The sequence below is a fragment of the Hylobates moloch genome, unplaced genomic scaffold (assembly GCF_009828535.3).
Source record: "Hylobates moloch isolate HMO894 unplaced genomic scaffold, HMol_V3 SCAFFOLD_19, whole genome shotgun sequence".
Classification (NCBI taxonomy): Eukaryota; Metazoa; Chordata; class Mammalia; order Primates; family Hylobatidae; genus Hylobates; species Hylobates moloch.
Genome location: NW_026652294.1, coordinates 60568323 through 60588393, shown reverse-complemented (window position 1 = coordinate 60588393; position 20071 = coordinate 60568323). Strand labels below are relative to the sequence as shown.

General features: G+C 38.7%; 1 long non-coding RNA gene across 1 annotated transcript; it reads left to right on the top strand.

The window, feature by feature from the left end:
- Positions 1-275: 275 nt before the first annotated feature.
- On the top strand, positions 276-4662 carry LOC131381917 (uncharacterized). The gene is made up of 2 exons (XR_009210963.1): positions 276-463; positions 4073-4662. It is a non-coding gene; the product is annotated as an uncharacterized LOC131381917 (long non-coding RNA).
- Positions 4663-20071: the final 15409 nt, after the last annotated feature.

Sequence of the window (20071 nt, the reverse complement as noted above, 5' to 3'; positions counted from 1 at the left end):
AATGAGAACAGACTCATAGATAAAGCGGTGTTAATTGAGTAGTCTTGCTTGAAAGAAGAGAAGGAAGTCTACAGGCTGCAAGGAGTTCAATAATCACAGGGTATGTTTAGTTATACGTATTTTTTCTTTTAATGATAATCTGATGTTATGAAGTCATTTAGGGAAGGTAAATGCTTTGGAAAAGGAAGTAGTAATGAGGGGGAAAGTCTTAGAAAGTCAGACCATGGAATGGGTTGGTGGATTCTTCATAAGTATTGAATTTCCTGTCTAGGAGGTAGATTTCTGACTTTGTGTCTTACGAGTGAGGTGACCTATCAAGCCCTTTGCTGTGATGTCTGCTGCTTTCCTGCCTGTTTTATCTCCTGGATGCCTAGAATAATCTGAGAGGAGACAACAGAAATCAAGCATATGTTCCATACAAAGGCCCCATGAAATCTGCAAGCCTGCTGTGCATCAAGTCAATGTAATTCATTTATTTTTTTAAGGGGGTGATGATACACTCTTTCCTCTAGATGACAAATTACAGAGCTCATCTGAAAAGCCCTCTCTTTGGGGAAAACATTCTGCCTTTTTTTTTTGTTCCCTGCGTAGCCTCTTTATTGTGTATGGTGAATAAAGAAATAATAACATGAACTGAATACCCATAAAGAGAAAAAATTGATAAACGCAGAACTGATTGTGTGACTGTGATAATGAACACAAAGATAATATACAAAATGTACATATAGCATTAAACTAGGACAAACAATTCCTTTGTAGTTTTTTGCAACAGTCTAAAATACGGATCATAGCTAAATCCTATTATATGTTTAGACCAGAGGCTAGAAGTGGTGAAGGCTATCACAGAAGGGGCCACTGTGAAAGCTGATCTCTGTAGGATCTAGTAAGTTAGCTGCTGTGATGCTTCTCCAAGAATTATACCAAAATAATAGCTTTACTTTCCTCAAAGAGTAATTTTCCTAGTTATCACTAAGACTTTTGTTGGTCATTGTAGATTTTTGTTATACTTGCAATGAGAAAGATTTACAACTGACATATTAATACTCTGCTCTATTGAGATTTGGCTTCAAGCTGTCCAGTAATCCTCATCATCCTTGATTTTTTTAGTGTGCCCCCCAGGAAATATTTTCAGATACTTTTTTTCTGTCTCCTAAAATCCCCTTCTTTCCTTCCCCCCAACATAATTATCTCCTTCTCTAATAAAAACTGGTCATCCTGCCTCACCACCCCTCCTCTGCTTTTCTCTTTAGCTTTACCTGTCTCTCCTATGGACCCATAGTCAGAGGAAGGGGAAGAGTACCTCTCCTCTGAGCCCAGTTTCTTGACATCCACAAATGAGATCCTTTCTCTCTGCCATAGGGTTCTTTCTGTGTTAGTCATCTTGCTTCTAGGAATTTATAAGTGACTTTTAACTTGGGAAAAACCTCCTTTGACTCAAATATATTCATTTGTTATTCACTTAGCGGATGTTTAATACTTATATCATGTAGCATTGGTTGTTGGCAAGCAGTTGAAACAGACTTTGGTTATCTTGAACAAAAAAGGAATGTACTGGAAGGCTATGAGATTATCCATAAAATGGGTAGAAAAGATTAAGGATCTGGCTCTGCAGATGTCATAGGCCCGAGTGGCTCAGGTGAATCCGGGTGACAGGGACTACAGTAAATCTCTGCCGGGATGAAACAACTTTAATCAACATTAACTTGGCCTTTGTATCACTTTTTTCAAAACTTCAGTTCCAGGAAGTGACTGTCTGATTTGCTTGGGGCACTATCCCATCCCTAGAGATGAGAAGTAGGGGGAACCTGGATTGACAATCCCATCAGCACTGCATCCAGTTGGGGGAAGTTAGTTTCTAAAAGGAAAATGAAAATGCTATTGCCAGGAAAAAATGAATGGGAATCAGGGAAGCAAAACCAGTAACTTGTCACTGTAGCCTATAATATGTCAGGCAGTCACTATCCTGGTCTTTGAAATAGACAAATAAAGGAAAACTAACATTTACTAAAAGGAAAAAAAAAAAGTGATGAAAGTGGTAGAATTGAAGATGAGATTGCAATAATAAGCCCAAAGATAAAAATATATTGTACATATATCATGAAATATATATGAGAAATATTTCCCCTTCAAAGATGACAGAAGTAACTGTCCAAACATATGAATAAATCATGGCACAGTCATACGGTCTTGTCCCAGTTCTTAGATAAGAGATTGGAACTGGTCCAAGATGAGGGAGACAGTACCTGTCCTCAAGGAGCTCACAGTCAGTGGGGAAGTCAGATGTAGAATAGGTCATTTTAGGAAAATAAAATTAAAATAGAAAGCTACCGATCCCATGGCACATGGAGAAAGTGCATCTAATCTTAGAATGGGCTGATTCAAAGAAAGTTTCCAGGAAGAAAAATCTCCGGGAAGTTGAAATCTAAGAAGAAATTGTCTGTGATAGGGAGAATGGTGTAGCAGTAAAGAAGGGCATTCCAGGAAGAGAGAACAGACAGGGAAGTGAGAAACAATGCATATGTTGAAGAACCATGGTGAGTTTGTAAAGAAGGGATTTGAGGGAGCAGAGGTTGGGGGTGGAGAGCTCTAGGCATTGTGGTACCACTGAGGAGCATCGCAGAGAGGGCCAGTAGGATGAGGAGTAGAAATGCCTGTTGGTTTTGGTAGATAGGAAGCCAGTGGTGAGCTGGGAAAGAGAAGTTTGAGTTGAGCAGAGCATGTAGAAACCAGACGATGGTGACCCAGGAGTGAATGGGAGGGAAGGAAGTTGATAGGAAATGGAGAGTTCTGTGCAGAATGGTTTGGGTGAGAAGGAGCAAAGGGCAGTTGGCTCACAACTGGAGAGGACTATGGAGGGAGGGCGGTACTTTCCTACACTGAAAAGATGAAGTCAGTAGAGGGAAAGATTGAAGACACAGGGGAAGAATGATACCTAATGATGAAAGTAAAAGAAAAGAATGTTGTCCTGAAGGGTAAAAGATGACTTATTTTCTGATACTAGAGATCAGAATATAAGAGTAGGTGTTAATCTACAGGAATCTGTGGGCAGAAGGAGAATGTTGAAAGATGCCATTATGGGTAGCCTCCATTTTGTCAAAGAAATAGAAGTCTAAAAATACCTTGGAATTAAATAAAAACCAAACACTTGAGTTCAGATTCTGGTTCCATAATATAATAGCTAGGTGACCTTATACTCTGAGCCTCAGTTTCCTCATCTGTAGAATGGAGACATTGCAGAAGTTACCTTAAAGGGCTATGATAAAATTAAATATTATATGTGTAAAATAGCAAATACTGTCTCTGATACTTAGTGCTTAATAATATAACTATTTTTATTAGCATAAGAGTATGTGACCATAGGATTAATGAACTACTTTATAATATACATGGTCTCATGTTTATGAAAAGATTCTGGAACTAGTGATTCCCAGCTCTGCCATTTATCAGCTTGGTGACTTTGGGGATGATAATAATATCAACTTTATAGGGTATTATGAGGATTAAATGAATTAATTCATATAATACACTCAGTGAGGATTCTGTAAATGTCAGATATTGTTAGCACGTTTATTTTTATTCAAGGTCCAAAGAGCACTTAGCAGTATATATTGTTATCTCTATTTTGTAGGAAAGGAAGTCAAAGTACAAGAGAGTTAAATGACTTACCCAGAGCCAGATAACTAGCAAATGGTAGAATTGGGCTAAAACCAAGATCCTTTGTATGTCCAAAGTCCATTCACTTGCTATTACACTGTGACTGCTGACCCACTGCCAACCTTTGACCTTTAGCATCTATTTACCCATACTCTGAATTACTCATCATCACATAACCTGTGAGCTAATCTTGATCATTAGCTTCCAGGCCAATCCTGGAGTTCAAATTCTGGTTCTACAATTTAATAGCTAGGTGACTTTATACTAGAGAATGGATTTGAGGGAGCAGAGGCTGTGGGTAGAGAGCCCTAAGCACTGTGGTAGCCTCTAGACCACTAGCTTCCAGGCTCATTCTGGAGTCCTTCCCAGTTCCACGCTGACTCCATATTCTTGTCTTGCCTTTTTGACCTGCGTGTAGAGCTCCAGCTACTGACAGTCTACATGTCCATGAAGCAGCATGAGGGTAAATAAAAATCTGATTCACCCAAGGGTTGTTCTACAAGTACCCGTTGAAGGTTGCAAATACTCAAGAGAGAGAAGATACCATCATGCCTGCAAATACCAAGTGCTGCATTTGTTTCTGTGAATGTGGTGAAAGAAGTCTCTCCCGGCCAGTTCCAGTGATGCTGCACATCTGTGCACACTCTACCTACATGCCTGTCTGCATTTCTTTCCCATCGACGTGACCTGTTGTTTTACTGCAACATGAATCAGCGCTTTGGAAACCCTCAAAGACTTAACCATTTGGATTGTAGTGTGGATGCCTGATGATAAAAGTCTGACTTTGCTTCTACTCTTGTAGCAAGTCTGATGGGAATCTCAGTTCCAAATGTTACATAACCTCATGACCTTTCTTTGATGTATTGTGCTGTAGCAGACAGATGTACCTAAGGATCAACATCCAGAATATTTCAAACCAATCTTCTTCTTCATAGCAGGATTAGGAAACAAATGAGCCTTCTGTGCAATCCAGCCTTACCATATGAAATAAAACTCATATGAAAACCAGATTCTCTGTATTTAGAAATGAGGTTCTTTGGGGTCAGGTTTTATTTAATTTAAGTACACTTAGGTTTTACATTCAAATCGTTTTCCCACTTCATGGCCTCAAAGAGTCAACTATTGAAGTTGGAAAAAAGGATTCCAATAGTGTTTAAAAACAATTAAGCTGTAGAATGTCAATGTTTGGACACCTAAAAAGAAAATATTTCTTTTAATGATTATAAATGTAATCACTTATATACCAAAGAAAGGGTCCATATGGACCACTGAATTTATTAATGTTTTAAAGGAAATCAATTTTCATTCAACTGCTGAGGAAATGTTTCAGCTAGCAATAAAAGGGTTTCATATGCACATGGAATGATTTTGCAATATGGAAAGGATATGGAGGGAAGAAAAAAAATAAAGACCAGAAATGTTAAACAGAAAATTTGAAGGAAAGACAGGAAGGAGACCAGTGAAAGGCTGAGGGATGCCATCTTCAGGGAGGGAAGGAGCTTTATTTCTGAGCTCTGGCTGCTTCCATAGGAAGCAGATTCAGAGCTCCTTTCGTATTTGGTAAGGGGACTCCTACAGATAGCCTAGGCTCAGCTCAGACACTGATGTGAACCCACAAAGCAAGTGAAGGCACAGAATGATGTGGGGAGCAAAGGCGGGTACCTGCCACATGCCAAGGGGAGAGTGGAAAGGTGCACAGAGGTAAATTGCACGTGTGTGCCACACACAGGTATTTGTTACACTCAATTATCTCACACCTATAGCATGTCAATGTTAAGCCAAATTTACTAACCTGAGACCTGAGAGTCTTACATATCCCCTCTAGTACCAGTAGGGATATGATGTTTGTCAGTCTCCTGGAGGCTTTAGAGTGCTACCTTTGATGCATTACAGGGTATGAGTGAAAATAAGAGCTCAGTAGTTTTATTGGAAAATGTGGGAAACTAGTATTATTTATTAGAAGAAGGAGCATTAAGACAGCAGAGCTCACAAAAGCATTGACTGAAGGAGGAAAATTGAATCAAAATTTATGTGCCAAAAAGTGAAGACTTACCAAATATAACTGTCTAAAAATATCTAATTCTACCATTCATTTACTTGGCACATATTTTAAAATGCTGACTATGTGTTAAGCACTGTACTGGGCCCTTTATATATAATGACAAGTAAGAGAGACAAAGTTTCTGACCTCATGGAGTTACTTATGCACAGATGAGTAAGTAGGTGGTGACAGTGAAGTTTGATTCATGATCTGATGGTAGCTTACACTGTAATGAGGGCAAAGATTCAAGAGCACATAACTGAGTTTATAGAATATCATGGAAAGCTTCTTAGGAGAAGTCACACTTAAATGATAACTGAAGGAGAGAAGATAGTGAAGCAAAGAGATGGGAGACAAGTCTACAGGGAAGAATGAATGGCAGAGACCTAGAAAACACTTCAAAGGCCTACGCAGCTCACTAGAGAAGTGTGCAGAATAAACAGACGACTGCTACAGAAGGAAGCTGAAGGATGAGACGTGGCCTTTATTGAGCACCTACTGTGATCTTTAAGTACATTATAATATTTAATTTTCCCAAGCACAACTTGCTTTCATTTAACAGTTGAAGGAAAAAGAAGTACAGGGAGAATAAGTAACTTGACCACAGACACACAGCTTAGTGCCAATCCAGTCTATAACTCAGCCCCATCTGGTCCCTTAGCCTTTGTCCTCCCCTCCATACTACCTTGTCTCTCTTGGTTTTAAGGAAATAGTAACTTGTTTTATGACTATGACTGTCACATTACAAACCAAGTAGGTCTTAAGTTTTAAGTAGTAACAGATCTTTCCTATGAAGCATCACATCTGGTACACAGTGAACAAATGAGTGATAGGAGTATGGAACATAGTGATAGGAATGTGCTAGAGGCAGAACAGTCTTTAGTTTCTTTGGATCTTTGGCACATCACCTAGCCTTTAGGTGAGTTTACTAAATCCAGTTCAAACATGGCCTCTTCTCTGCCTCTCTTCACTGCCCTGCAGATTTCATTGCTTCCTGGTCTGTGATCACAGGACATTTTATATTATGGTTAGTTTTGCATAGGTCAAGTCTTCTACCAGTCATAAAATCTATCTTGTAGACTTATTGATGTGTGGGAGAGAGTATGAGATCATGTATGTGTGAATTCCTACTGTAAACTACACAATGGTAAAGTACACCATATATATTTGGTGACTGCAGTGATGAGGTGGTAAATTTGAACAACCACCACTCAGGGAAAAAAAAAAAAAAAGCAACCTTATAGTGTTTGCTAATATTCATAGTGTAAATACCCAATTTTAAGCTATCAATGTGATATCATTGAGTGTGGACTTGGGAAGAGATGTGCTAGAGCAGTCCATTGTATAATATTTTACAGTGGAGGTGAATAACCTCAACAGCATAGAAACATAGTAAAATAATTAGGAAGTTCTGTTTTGAGTACTTATTACCTTTAATTTTAATATAATTAATTGCAAGCTTATAGAATTTAATTTTTAGTAATGACTGTGTTTAACAGCTCACTAAGTTCCTGATAATTTCACAGTTGGCCCTTTGGAGCTGGTAGCAGCTGGCTCCAACATACCAGTGAATTCTAAGTGTCTGACAGGAACATTCTTGTGTTCAACTTTGTATTTTCAGTGCTTAATGTATGTCCTGGAACTTGGAAGTTGTTGGGTAAATCGATAAATTGATGAATAAAATAATGAAAAATGCCAATGTAAAACCAAGCTAGTTATGCATGTGAAAAAGATCTTGGATATATCCCATGGTCTCTCTTGGCCTCAGATTCCTCATCTGTAAGGTGAGGAGCTTGGATGGATTTGATTGATTTGATTTACTTCAGTGTTCTTCTGGCTCTCACATTCTATGTGTTCTAATGACCAGAAGCAGAGTCTGTGATTATGTCAACTGTTTTCTTAGCTGCATACTTACATTGTGATGACAACATTTTACCTCATTTGGGACTTAAGTACTAAGTGAATAGGAGATTCAGAACTAATTTACTTTATCTTGAACAAAAATGAAGACTGCCTAATTTGCTTCATTTCACTGTTGGTCATTAGATCGTTTGTCTAGATTTGCTGGAAGAGGGCATCATCATACGCTCTTACATATTTGGATTTCATGGAAAAATCGGGCTCATTTTTAAAGTGGTAGAAAAAAAGATAAAAACAGAGAAATTCCCCATTTTCAAATGTTTAAAGCTTAAAGGCTAACTTTTTGGGGCTGTGAGCCTAGGATTAATTTTGCCGAGCATTTTCTTTGAAGGGGGGATCAGAATAAACAATAGAGTGTTGTTAACATAGTTTAAGCCAGGTTCCTCAAACTCATCACAGAACTCCTTTTCCATACAAATTGCAGTAGCACCTCATGGAACACTGGTATTTTGTGGAACACAGTTTGGACAATGCTGCTCTTGATGTTTCTCTCTGATAACTAGCTGTGAAGAGGACCAGAAAAAAAATAGCTTTTTGATACTTGCTTATGTCAGATAATTTATATTTTTGAACAGTTCCATGTTTACAGTTATTAACTTAGAAATCTACCTTTTCAGGTGTCATACTACCATATCATTAGCCAGCTACATAGTAAAAAGCAAAAACAGACGGTACGTTAGAGTCATCTTGGAATAAATGTCATCCATTTCCTGAAGATATCCAGTATAATTTGCCGCCTCTGTCACCTTATTTGTAAAGTGAGGCAGGTGGATTAGATAAGCCCCAGAGTGCATGATTTATACCCTTAACCCATGTAATCACTGCATTGGAGCTCTGGTAATGGGGATGATTATGGCACTGAAGCCTTAAACACATTCACAGAAGTGAAGGGGGAAGCAGAGAAGAGTATAATTAAGCTAAATGTTCTGATGTTCAAATGTTGACACACTCATTCGTACTTACATCCAAGAGAATTAAAAAAAAAAATTTCCCCTGGGGAGAATAGACTTGATTTACATGGTACTTCTTTCATTAAATTCAGTGAAGCCTGCAAAACTTGCTAATGAAGGAAAATTATGAAGTATTTTGGCTCAGTTAACTTGCTCTTTCCATAATAATTTGGCCTCAGACCATCTGACACATAATCTGAAGTAATCATATTTCAAAGAAATCAGCCCCTTATTCTTTAGCTTAAAATTCAAAGAAACATATTTTGCTCTAATTAGAAAGAAAAGAAGATATGATAACACTGCATTGGTAATTTCATTTTTATTGTGAGATATTTAGGTTATGTTAGACATGAGATTTTAAATATTCTTAGATGCTTCCGTTAGAGCTTCTCAATTTTGCTGAGGCAAGTTACTCCTGTGTGACCCTCAGAAAATAGGTCTACATGAGATGTTTAACCAGTCTGTGAAATGGCTAAATAAGTTCTTGCTGTTCAGGAACTGAGATTTCCACATTGTCCCTTCCAATGTGTTCTCTGCTTTGCAGTCAGAGTGATCAGTATTAACATGCAAACCTGATTAAAACTCAGCTTAAATCTCTTTAAAGAGATCCCAACACTCTTGGCATAACAAACAAACTTTTTACCAAGGCTTTGAGGCCCTGCGTGATTCAGCTCTTGTCTGCCACTCTCAGCTCGAGTAAGTTAGGACAGGCTTTACATTTTGCTTATTGTTTATTCCACGGTATCAACAATCCCAAATATTAGGGGTTTAACACAACACAAATTACTCATGCAGAAGGAGCCACTGAGGTAGGCAGTGGAAATGTGCTCATTACAGTCTACACAGGGACTCAGGCTCACTATGCATCTCTACCCTGAATAGTGCAAGTTGTTTTACCTGAGGGAAAAAGAGCTCTCAATGGTCCCACCTTAGCAATTAGGTGCTCTGGCCTAGAGGTGACACTTGCTTAGAACTCATGGCCATCTCTAGTAACATGACCTCATCTCCCTACAAGGGGACCAGAATGATGACAACATTTTAACTACCTCATTTGGGACTTAAGTACTAAGTGAATTGGAGATTCAGAACTGATTTACTTTATCTTGAACAAAAATGAAGACTACCTAATTTGCTTTGTTTCACTGTTGATGATTAGATCATTTGTCTAGATTTGCTGGAACAGGCCATCGTCCATCCAAAGGAAGAGAGGACTGGACGTGGGTGAGCAGCAAGAATGACTGTCACGAGCTCCACGTCTCTTGCCGGTTACTCTCCCCTGCAGATCTGCACTGTAGCTCTACTGATATTGTCGTTATTGTGTCATTCATGTCCTTACTCATTTCACCAGATTCCATTATTCAACCAGTTCTTGCATGCAGTTCACTCATTCATTCCTTTCTCTTTCTCCTCCCCAATGTTGCATTAATATTCAAAATATTCTTCCTCTTCTTCCCTTCATCTTCCTAGTTCCTCTTCTGTCTTCCTTTACAACTCAGTTTTTCCATCATCTCTTTCAGGAGGTTTATCTAACTGTACCCAAAAAGCTGGCTTGTCATCCATTCTCTGGTCTTTCTGTAAAACCTTGCACTCACTTCTAATAGAAACCTAAACACTGCAGTGAAAATTCTTACTTGCCTATTTGCCTCACAGCCCAGTATAAGTCTCCTATCTTATTCACTGCTGTGCTCTGAGTACCTTGCATGGTGCCTGGTGCAGGGCCAATTAGTAGGCATTTAGTTACTCTTTGCTGTTTCAGTGACAAGAGATTATTTATGGTGAAGAACTTAGCATAATTTTGGATAAGAGAAACTACTTTTTCTCTGGTTTTCAGACTTGTTAAAAACTTATATAATGAGACATCTGTTGGTATGTTTTCTGGATAAGAACAATACAGAGAATGAATTTTGGATATTCCAGTAGCTGAAAATTTAACTAGCGACACAGGCTAGGGGCATAGGAATTGGAATTTAGTGGTAGTGTGTAAGATCAAGTTTAAAATGAAAGAAGAATATTCTAACTTAATGGTCATTATGAAGCCAAAGGAAATAGTCACGAAGCAATTCTGCTTGTTCTTAGGATCCAGGCTTGCAGATATAGGTACTCAGTCACGAACATGCCAATTTTCTTTAATTACATGATTTTTCTTCTCTGAACATTTAGAAGATAGAAGACAGATAATATAAACATTTCTTGCTCTTAACTTCATGAACTTCAGAAGAAACTTCGAACCCATGCATCAATGATATGGGAAATTTAAACTCAATCTAAGAATAATGCTTTCTCATCCCACAGCTGATACTGTGTGTGGATAAATTACCCAGGGGGGCAGTCTAGAATACCAGTCACTGTACAGTGGCTGGTTATTCAAATTCAGTTTCACAATTTGCCAAGTTTTTCAGACGAAACTGAAGCAGCTCTGAGAATTAATATGATTGTTAAGGCAGATTCTTAAAGTTTAAGTATTAGAGATTAGCTCTGAGCCCTGCATGGTAGAAAAATTGCCAGAAAACTTAGCAAACAATAACATATAATCAGAAAGAAAGTTTTCTATCCACACACATAATCACTTACATGTATATTACATGCTTTCAAATCTGGAGAGATTGCTACTAGAACATTAAACACTGGGGAGAACTATTTTATGGAAAAGGAACACATCGAAATAAAGGATTGAAGAACAAATAGTCTAATTCTGTAAAATACTTCACTTGGTTTTAAGGACCTGTCAGAGTCAGAACAAGGAGAGATTAATTGTGAACTAGAGTGAGTAATCCTGAGGCCACAATTCAACATCTGCTGAAGGATAGGTGTCAATTCCATGGGACGTTAGAGAAGAGGAAACCCCTAAGTATCTTCAGTGCTGCTCTTGTGCTTGCTCAGCCCAGACAGTGGACACAACCCTAAGAGAGTGGGTGGAGAGCTAGCTAAGCCAAATAGGACGTGCAGGCCTAGATTTGTTCCATTTGGTCGATGTGATTCTAGACCTAAGGGTATTCTGCACAATTACCAAACCCGACACCACTGTGCAATGTAGCCAGATACTTCTAATTTTATGTATCACAAATATAATACACAATTAGTTTTGCTTATGAATTTTATGTGATCACTGTATCCTGATATATAGTTACTTTTGTGCACATTGTTTAGATTTTTAAATAATTTTGGAATTATTTTTATTTGTATGATTTTATGAGTATTAAATTCTATAATTTCATTAGGCAATCAGTTTCTTAAAGACATGGCCCATGTGGCAAGTGAAAATTGCAAAATTCTTTAGAACACAGTCTCATGTATCTTATAAATGGTAAAAACATGTATAAGAATAAAAAAACCTCAGAAACTGACATGAAGGTGTTGAACTTTTCTCAGGAGTTTATAGCTAGCCTAGAACGAATTTTGGATCTTGAGACCAAAGAGATATGTCAGAAAATATCTTCTGTAACCATGAAATTAAGTTGAAAGCAATTCAAGAGCTAACGTTTATGAAAAATACTACCTAAACTTTTGTTTGAACTACTCTCATAACCTTCATCTCAAATACTACCTAAGGATTTTACCAGAAAAATGTTCAACTTAAACTCTTATTGAGCCCAGAGTGGGACAGGCAAACAAATCTTACAGCCAGTGGTCAGCAATGGTCTGTTTACCCCCTGCAAGTGGTGAAGAAGGTCACACTCATGCCTAGGAGAGGATGGAAGATGGCAGGGAACCGCCCCAGCATTGATGCTGAGGTTCTCAGAATGAGAGAAAGCAGGTGGAAATGAAGTCACAAGCTCTGGAAATCTGCCTTCTCACTTTCTTAACTCTTTTGCTAGATGGCACTTGAGTCTGCCACAGTCCAGGACCCAGCCATAGCTGTCAAATAGAGAATATCACATGGTAAGCCGTCTAAAACTTAATATTTTGAGCTCGAAGGAATGTCAAATATCATGGAGCCTCTTTCATTTTGTAGATGGGAAGGAAATCCAAAGCCTAAAGGGGTTCTGTGACTTGCCCAAGCTCACACAACCAGTGCATAACACAGAAGCCAGGCTGTTACCTTCCAGCCCAGTGTATTTTCCATGACACAATACAACCCATAAGTCACCTTGAAAGGGGAACCTAGAATTACAAGGGTAGGGCAGCAATCGAAGAGAGTTGCCGGTATGGAGCTTTGGCAGAGTGTTCCCTCTTAGACGTAGGGGCAATTCTCCAGGAGATGTTTCCCCAGTGTTAGCATTCAGAGTTCTAAAATGCTCATGGGGATGTTTGGCCTTCAGGGTAAGAAGGTTCCTTCCATTTCTAGAGAAAGAAACAGGTTTGCCCTGACAAAGGTGCAGGGGTTGCAGGTGCTCTTTGTGGGGTTACATTCATAAAAACTTGTCTTGTGAGACAGAACCCCACCATGGCAGTGTCTCCCCAAGAACTCTGACCTGCAGGCCCCTGTGGCCAGTCAGAAGAGTAGCTTTGGGAAGGGTGGTGGCTTCTGACAGATGGCCCCCATCTGACCACCAACTCAGATCCACTTTTATGAAAAGGTTGCTGCTTTCCAGGGTTTCTGGTGTGTGCATTCCAAGCAGGATCAAGAACATCTGGAGAACTTGGAATGAGGCTTGTGCTTAGGTCATGGCCTCTAGGCAAGAGATCAGCACTTGAGTCACTGAAATCTTTCATGAAGCATTAGCTGTAGGTCTGGAAACAGCATTTAGGCAAGTCCATGTAAAGTGGAGGCTACTTGCCTCCACCCATTTTCCTGGGCTGGGCTTGTACTGGAGCCCAAGACTCGTGTGTGAATATTGCTTTCCAACTATGGAATTTAAAAGCATGAGGAAAGAGAATAGTCATAGATTTGTGTGAGAATGCTGAGACAGGTGGCAGAACACCTCACCCTGGAGCCCTCAGAAATGTCTGTGGTGGGTATTAGGAAGGAGGATGTGAGGTGTGGGCTTCTCCCAGGAGATGGGGAGACCCCTAGAATACTTTGATCCTTGGAAGCATCTTTCAGGGTTGATGAGGTATCACAATGCGGGAGCTTTGTCTTTCTTGCTTCTCCTTATATATTCTGTGCATAGAAATGAGACAAAAAAAGAGTGACGGGAAACTTAATGTGTATAATATAAATTTTACTCAGTAATGGCATTTGTAGAAAAGTCTCTTTTCAATTAGGACTTGGAATTGAATCCAAGACAGTTCTCTTTATTTTGGGCCTCCTTCTTCCCCACCATTTACTTACTAGCATTTTTTTTTTTCTTTTTTAGCACATACTACTTTTTATTTTTTCATTTTCTTATCTCCATTAGCCTTAGATTTTAAGTATCATAAGGGTATTATTCCATGATTATTCATCCTGTACTCTGAACACCTAGCACTGTATTTACTGAAACACCAAAAGCAACAATATAATAGAGTAAAAATTGTCGATGATGATCATAATTACAATAATAATTTTATATGTGCAGCTTCTTATATGTGGCTTGCAGAGCACTTTCACATATTTTGTACACTTTCAAACTTTGATGAAGCCTGACAGAAATTTGACTTCTGCCTAGGTCTTTGGACTCCAAATCAGATGCTTTTTTAATGGTCAGGAGGATATCTAGATTTCAAAACCATGTGTTTTTCAGAGAACAGACTGATCAGGGTCGAGAGTTCTGTATGCATACAGCATGAGAGTTGGAGGTCTGTACAGTCTTACCTTGAGTGTTTAAGTAAAATTTCAGAGCAACAAACTTTGTAAATTTTTAAGTGAAGGAGTTTTCTAATGGTAAATAGCCAATTCAAAAACCAAACCAAAGCAATCAAAAAACACGGATTCTAAAACCTTAACTGAGGAAATTACTGAGAAAAAGTGTAGTTTTTCTGTTTCTGGTCCCACAATAGTTGTGTCCTTATTCATGTTACTTAACTTTAGTTTTTCAATATGAAAAATAACAGCACTTAACCAAATGGGGCCTCTGCCACTCCCCATGACAAGATGCCATACTTCTGTTAGTCTAATTTAAAAAGTTGGAAGGTAAGCATTTAATTGTAACTGTACAAAGCATGGTACTGATTTCTAAGGGGGGAACTTCTCATCTTGCCAGTTGAGCATGGGGTTATTAAAATGCTGTGATCAAGTTCTCCATATAAAAAGTGGTTAAAAATTAAAAGCCAAGGTTTGAAGGGTCGCTTTTCATCATTCTGTAACTATGGTAAAAGAGAACTCGGGGGCAGTTCCTTAAGCTTTTGAAATCTGTTCCCTCAGAAGGTTTTCTCATGCTACCTTCCAGAGATTACCATCAGTCAAGGACATAGTCAAGCATATTTGGCAATACTGCATAGCAGATTATATTCTGAAAATAAGAGATTCATTTTAAGTGTACTTTTTCACATCCTATTTGCGATCTTGCCTCTCCTCAACCCCAAAACCTGTGGCTTCGGGGCTGTGTGCCGCAGGAAGTACCCCCCATGCACTTCCCGGATGCTACCTATCAGCAGGACCAGTGCTCCACTGGCAAAATGGAGTACTAGTAAATTACATGCAGAACCTGAAATCCAACATCATGTGAAAATTCAGAGATTTCAACAACTTCATGGGATTTATAGTCACATCAAAGCATAACTTGGGAATGGAAACCTTGTTTATTTAGAAAATGTAACCATAACACTCGTTTTTGTTCACTCACAGAATTTCCTAAAGGGTATCTATTTAACTCCTCTGGTGAAACAACCTAGAATTATTTCAACAATAAAATATTAAAATAGACTAATGAAAAGGAATTCACTAAGAGTATACACCTTATGCATTCAAAACTGAAACAGTTTTAATGCAAGTTGGGTATGTGTGAAAGACTCAAAAGACTGCAGGCTGAAGTCTTATTGCAGCCATCTCTGCATGCAAAATAGTTTTAACTGTAGGTTTCAAAGCAAAGTTGTTAATGCTGAGGGATCATGTTGGATCAGTGGGAATTGCTTGTAGGGGAATTGCAGGGAGGCCAAGGCAGTGGAGGCTGATGACAGCTCGGGTCTGAATCATCCAGAATGGTGTCAGCTGGTGTATCCAAATACATCAGAACTGTCTTCTCTGAGTTTCAGAGTCATTACTAGGAGTGTATGCAGCTTGTGGAAAATCACTCACTCTGCGGGGGCTCCCCTTCTCTATTGACATTTGTAATGAATAAAGGCCAAGTACAGTGATCATCAAGAAAAGCCGTGTTAAAGTTAATCTAGGCTGTAGACATCAGGAATAGCCTGTAGGTGGTAATACAAATAATAGCAATCATAGCAGAAGTAGCATTCATTGAATGTATACTATGCTGCAAAAAGTATGCTAAATCTTATTTTGTTAAATCCTCACCATAGCCACATGGGGCAGGTATTAATATCCCAGTTTTATTGATCTAGGGAAGTGAGATTGGGAGAAAGGAAGCAGCGTGCTCTGGTATACGTGGGAATGAGTTGGGACACAGGTGTGTCTAGGCTCATGCTTGCTTCTCTCTGGCGCTCTCTCTCAATCTCTCTGTCTCTGCTGGGAAGGATCTAACCAAAGGATGGTAAATGGCCTGAGGAAGTTTCTAGAGGAAAGCAGGGAATTTACGTAAAGATGGTGATCTCATTTCACATGCTGACGATAACTGAATAAAATTTAGCCTCTAGCTATTAACAACTCCCTTTCTTCCTTTTCCTGCCACTTCCTTGGGATCACCCAAAGCTTGGAGATTAACCACAGAGCAGAGGCATTTTTATCCTAGAGCTCATTTTGGTTAGTGCTTTTATTCAGAGCTGTCTGTGATACAAGGACTACACGCTCACTTGACACGTATTATTGTTTTGAGTCTTGCTGTGACCTAGTCAGGTGGGTATTCTTCCCAGTTTACAGTTGATAAAACAGTCTCAGAATGTTTAAGGAATTTTTGTAATGTCCTGCGCTTATTAAGAGGTAGAGCAGGATATGGACTGAGGGCTGCCTGACCCTAAGCTTCTTCCCACAAGACCAGGGCTTCTCATCCTAGGCTGCTCATTGGAAACACCTATGATTTCAAAAAATATGCCTGGATCCCTCCTGAGACCAATTAGGATAAGAGAGGACCTGAACCTCACTCTTTCTAAGAGCTCCTCAAGAGATTGTAATGTGCAGTCAAAACTGATAACTTCTCATCTGAGTATTGCCGCATCCTTCCTCCAGCTGTCTTGCTGAACATAATAAAGATCTCTGAAAAATAGTATGGCAGCTAAGTGATTAGCTTCTTTTAGTTATTATGGCAGATCTAATCTTCTCTACAGAGCCTTGTATGCCAGGTAACAAATACTTGATCATTTATACAATCTTAATTCCTCAAGGATGTAAATAGGCAGGAATGTTCCTGTTATGGGGTAAACATAAGAGAGAGTCAGAAGACATATATTCAATGTACATCCATTCTAATGGCTGCCTTTTCTTTCTAGTGAAAACAGAAACACAATTAGTTGTCATTGAATTTAGGACTCAAGTATCTGTGAATACCAGAGTACCCAGCTCCTAGTTGTCCTTACAGTCTCTTAAGTGGATTGAGAAGAAAGTTCTTGTCATTGTCCTGAACTCTTGTGTCAATGGGCCCCTCTTCTTGATGTCAGTAGACATAGATAATTCTTGTCATGGTTTCTAGTATCGGTTGTCCTTCTGCAAGCTGATGGTCTACATGGTGTGGTATGGATTCCGTTGTACTTGAGACTCCCAGAAGCACAGAACAGAGTCCTGTAAGTAAATAGTTTCCCCAACATTTGCAAGATACCTGATTACAGAGACCCTGATGTACATGATATCTTCTAATTTTTCCTTCCCACACCTGATCCCCTTACCAACTCTGTGCACAAAGTGAATAATTATGAAATGGAATACAAATTATGAGATAAAACTAGTCCAGAAGAAAGAGACTCAGTTACATTTTTAGATTGAATCTCCCATGTCCCATCAAGGTGCCATGTACAAAAAAAGTACCTAACAATTTGTGTTGGTATTTAGGGTGTAAAATTTAACTTCAGATTGGTGGATGGCCAGCAGAATATGGTCCTTGCATTCAGGTGACTAGTATTCTGTGTCGTGTTTATGGTCAGTATAATCATACTTTGGAAGCTGGCTTTGCAGCAAAATTTGTGACTCAAATGATAAAAAATATTTTTTCTGTGAATTAAATATGAAAAAACTGGGGGAGATAACACTGTACACTTTCATACTAGTTGGATGGCAGGTATCTAGCATATGTACCCTTATTACATCCTCCCATACCACTGGATACTTTCCTTTCTCTTTTTCTAGCTGAGCACAGGCATAGACTCAAACTTTTCAACACTGGGACCCATGGAGTGATTCCAGATAGATCAGATTTTGCACGAAAGATTAAACTTATTTTCCATCTCTACTATAGCAAGTTATAGTTTACAAAGGATATTCATGCCCAATATCTTGTTCATGTTGTTCTTTGCAAAGATAAAAGCCCTATAAAATACAAGGTGGTGGTGATTATATAAAAGATGACAGAGCTCTTCATATTCATTCTGAATGTTAGGTACATACTGAAGTTTTGTGGGTTTTTTGAAATATGCTTCCAAGTTTCTAAATCCAGCAGGGGGAGTATCCTGCTTTCCCAGATCCTGCTTTTAACACCTGCTTAGTTTCAGCGCTGACAGTTTGCTTTGTAATCCCCCCAAATTTGAGGATCCTGTTGGGAAAAATTATGTTGACACCTTACGGGATAGACCATCAAGGAAATTAGAGTTCAATTTCCCCCTCTACTTATGGAGTCTTATCTGTGGCACCTCTCTTCTCTTATATTTGTCTCCAAAGTCATGTATAGCTCTAATGATACGGTCTGTGAGCATTTTTGTTGGAAATCCTGTCTTTAGAATTGAACATGAAATTATGATCAAATTTTCTCTTAAATCTAATAGGTCACATGATTTTTCACCCTCTGGAGGAGCTATAAACTGGCTAGGTTTCAATTTAGGTAATTATATCCAACTTCCCAAATTCCACCCTAGTTTATGTGGTTCTGTTTCTTTCCCTGCCCCCATTAAAATTCCATTGGCAAAGAAAGATTGTGTCATTCCTTACAGGAACAGGCTGTCTTTTCCTGGCATGTGAAGTAATGTCCCTCTGCTAAAATAGCATTGTACCTGTCAGATCAATGCACATGTAATGGCAGGCTTTATTTAAAAATACCATTATCTTTGTTGTTCTAAAACTTGTGTCTTAATATTAGAGATTTTCAAACTGTGGCCTGAGGGATAACTGCAGCTAGTGACCTCTTGGTACAGATCTCATGCTAAGACTGGGTTTTACATTTTCAAAGCATTGTAAAAAGAAACTACACATATATAGAAAAATATACAACAGAGATGATATGTGCACTCAAAAGCCTAAAGTATTTACTAACTAGCTATTTACAGAATAAGTTTGGTGACTCTTGCTTAAGATAATCACAGTAGTGGTGATAGTACTTATATTAATAAGAGCCCACTTATATGGTACTTACTGTATAATGTTTTAAGCATTTTTCATGTTTAACTCTGTTAATCTTCATAGAGACTCAGACAGTGTAGCAGACAACCTTTAAGACTGTCTCAAATAATCCTTGCCTCTGGCATTCATGCCCTTCTATAATCCCTTCTCAAATGTAGCCTTTAGTTATGGACTCCTTTTGAATGAATAGTGATTCCCTCTAATAGACTATGGCATGGGATATAGAATATGGCTATGGAATGTCACCAAGATACGATTATAAAAGACTGTGGCTTTCTTCTTGTATGTTCCCTCACTCTCCCTTTGATTGATCACTATGGGAGAAGCCAACTGCAACTGAGAGATGCCCATGTATTAAGAAAGGATTGAATCCTACTGATAAACCCCATATGCAAACCCCATCAATTAAACTCCCCAGTCCCTCAACCCAGTTGAGTCTTCGGATGAGACCACAGCCCCAGTCATCAACTCAACTGCAGTTTCATGAGAGACCTTTAGCCAGAGGTACTCAGCTAGTTTGCACCCAGATTCTTGGCTCATAAAAACCAAGATAATGTTTGCTGTTTTAAGGCACTAAGTTTTGGGATAAATTGTTAGGTATCAATAGGTGAACACAGATTTTGGTACCTGGAAGTGGGAGCATTGCCATAACAAATACATAAAATGTGGGAGTAGCTTTGGAACCAGGTAGTGGGCAGAAACTAGAAAGGCTGTAGTACTTTTAGGAGAATGTTAATAAAAGCTTAAAGTATCTTGAACACATTAGTCATAGAATTTTTGGCTTTCAAGACACTGAGTGAGAAAGTGCAGGAAAGTTAAGAAAATGTTATTGAAAACTAGAGGAAGGGGGATTCTTGTTTATGTAGTGGCAGAAAGTTTATCAACACTGATCTGTGGTTATGTGAAAAGTAGAAAAATATGTCTAATGAACTGGGTAACTTCCAAGTACAGTGTTGAAGATTCTGCCTGGTTTCTTCTTTCTGATAACAGTAAAATGAGAGAAGAGAAATAATTTGGGGGAAGGATTGTTAAACAAAAAGGAGTTAGGAC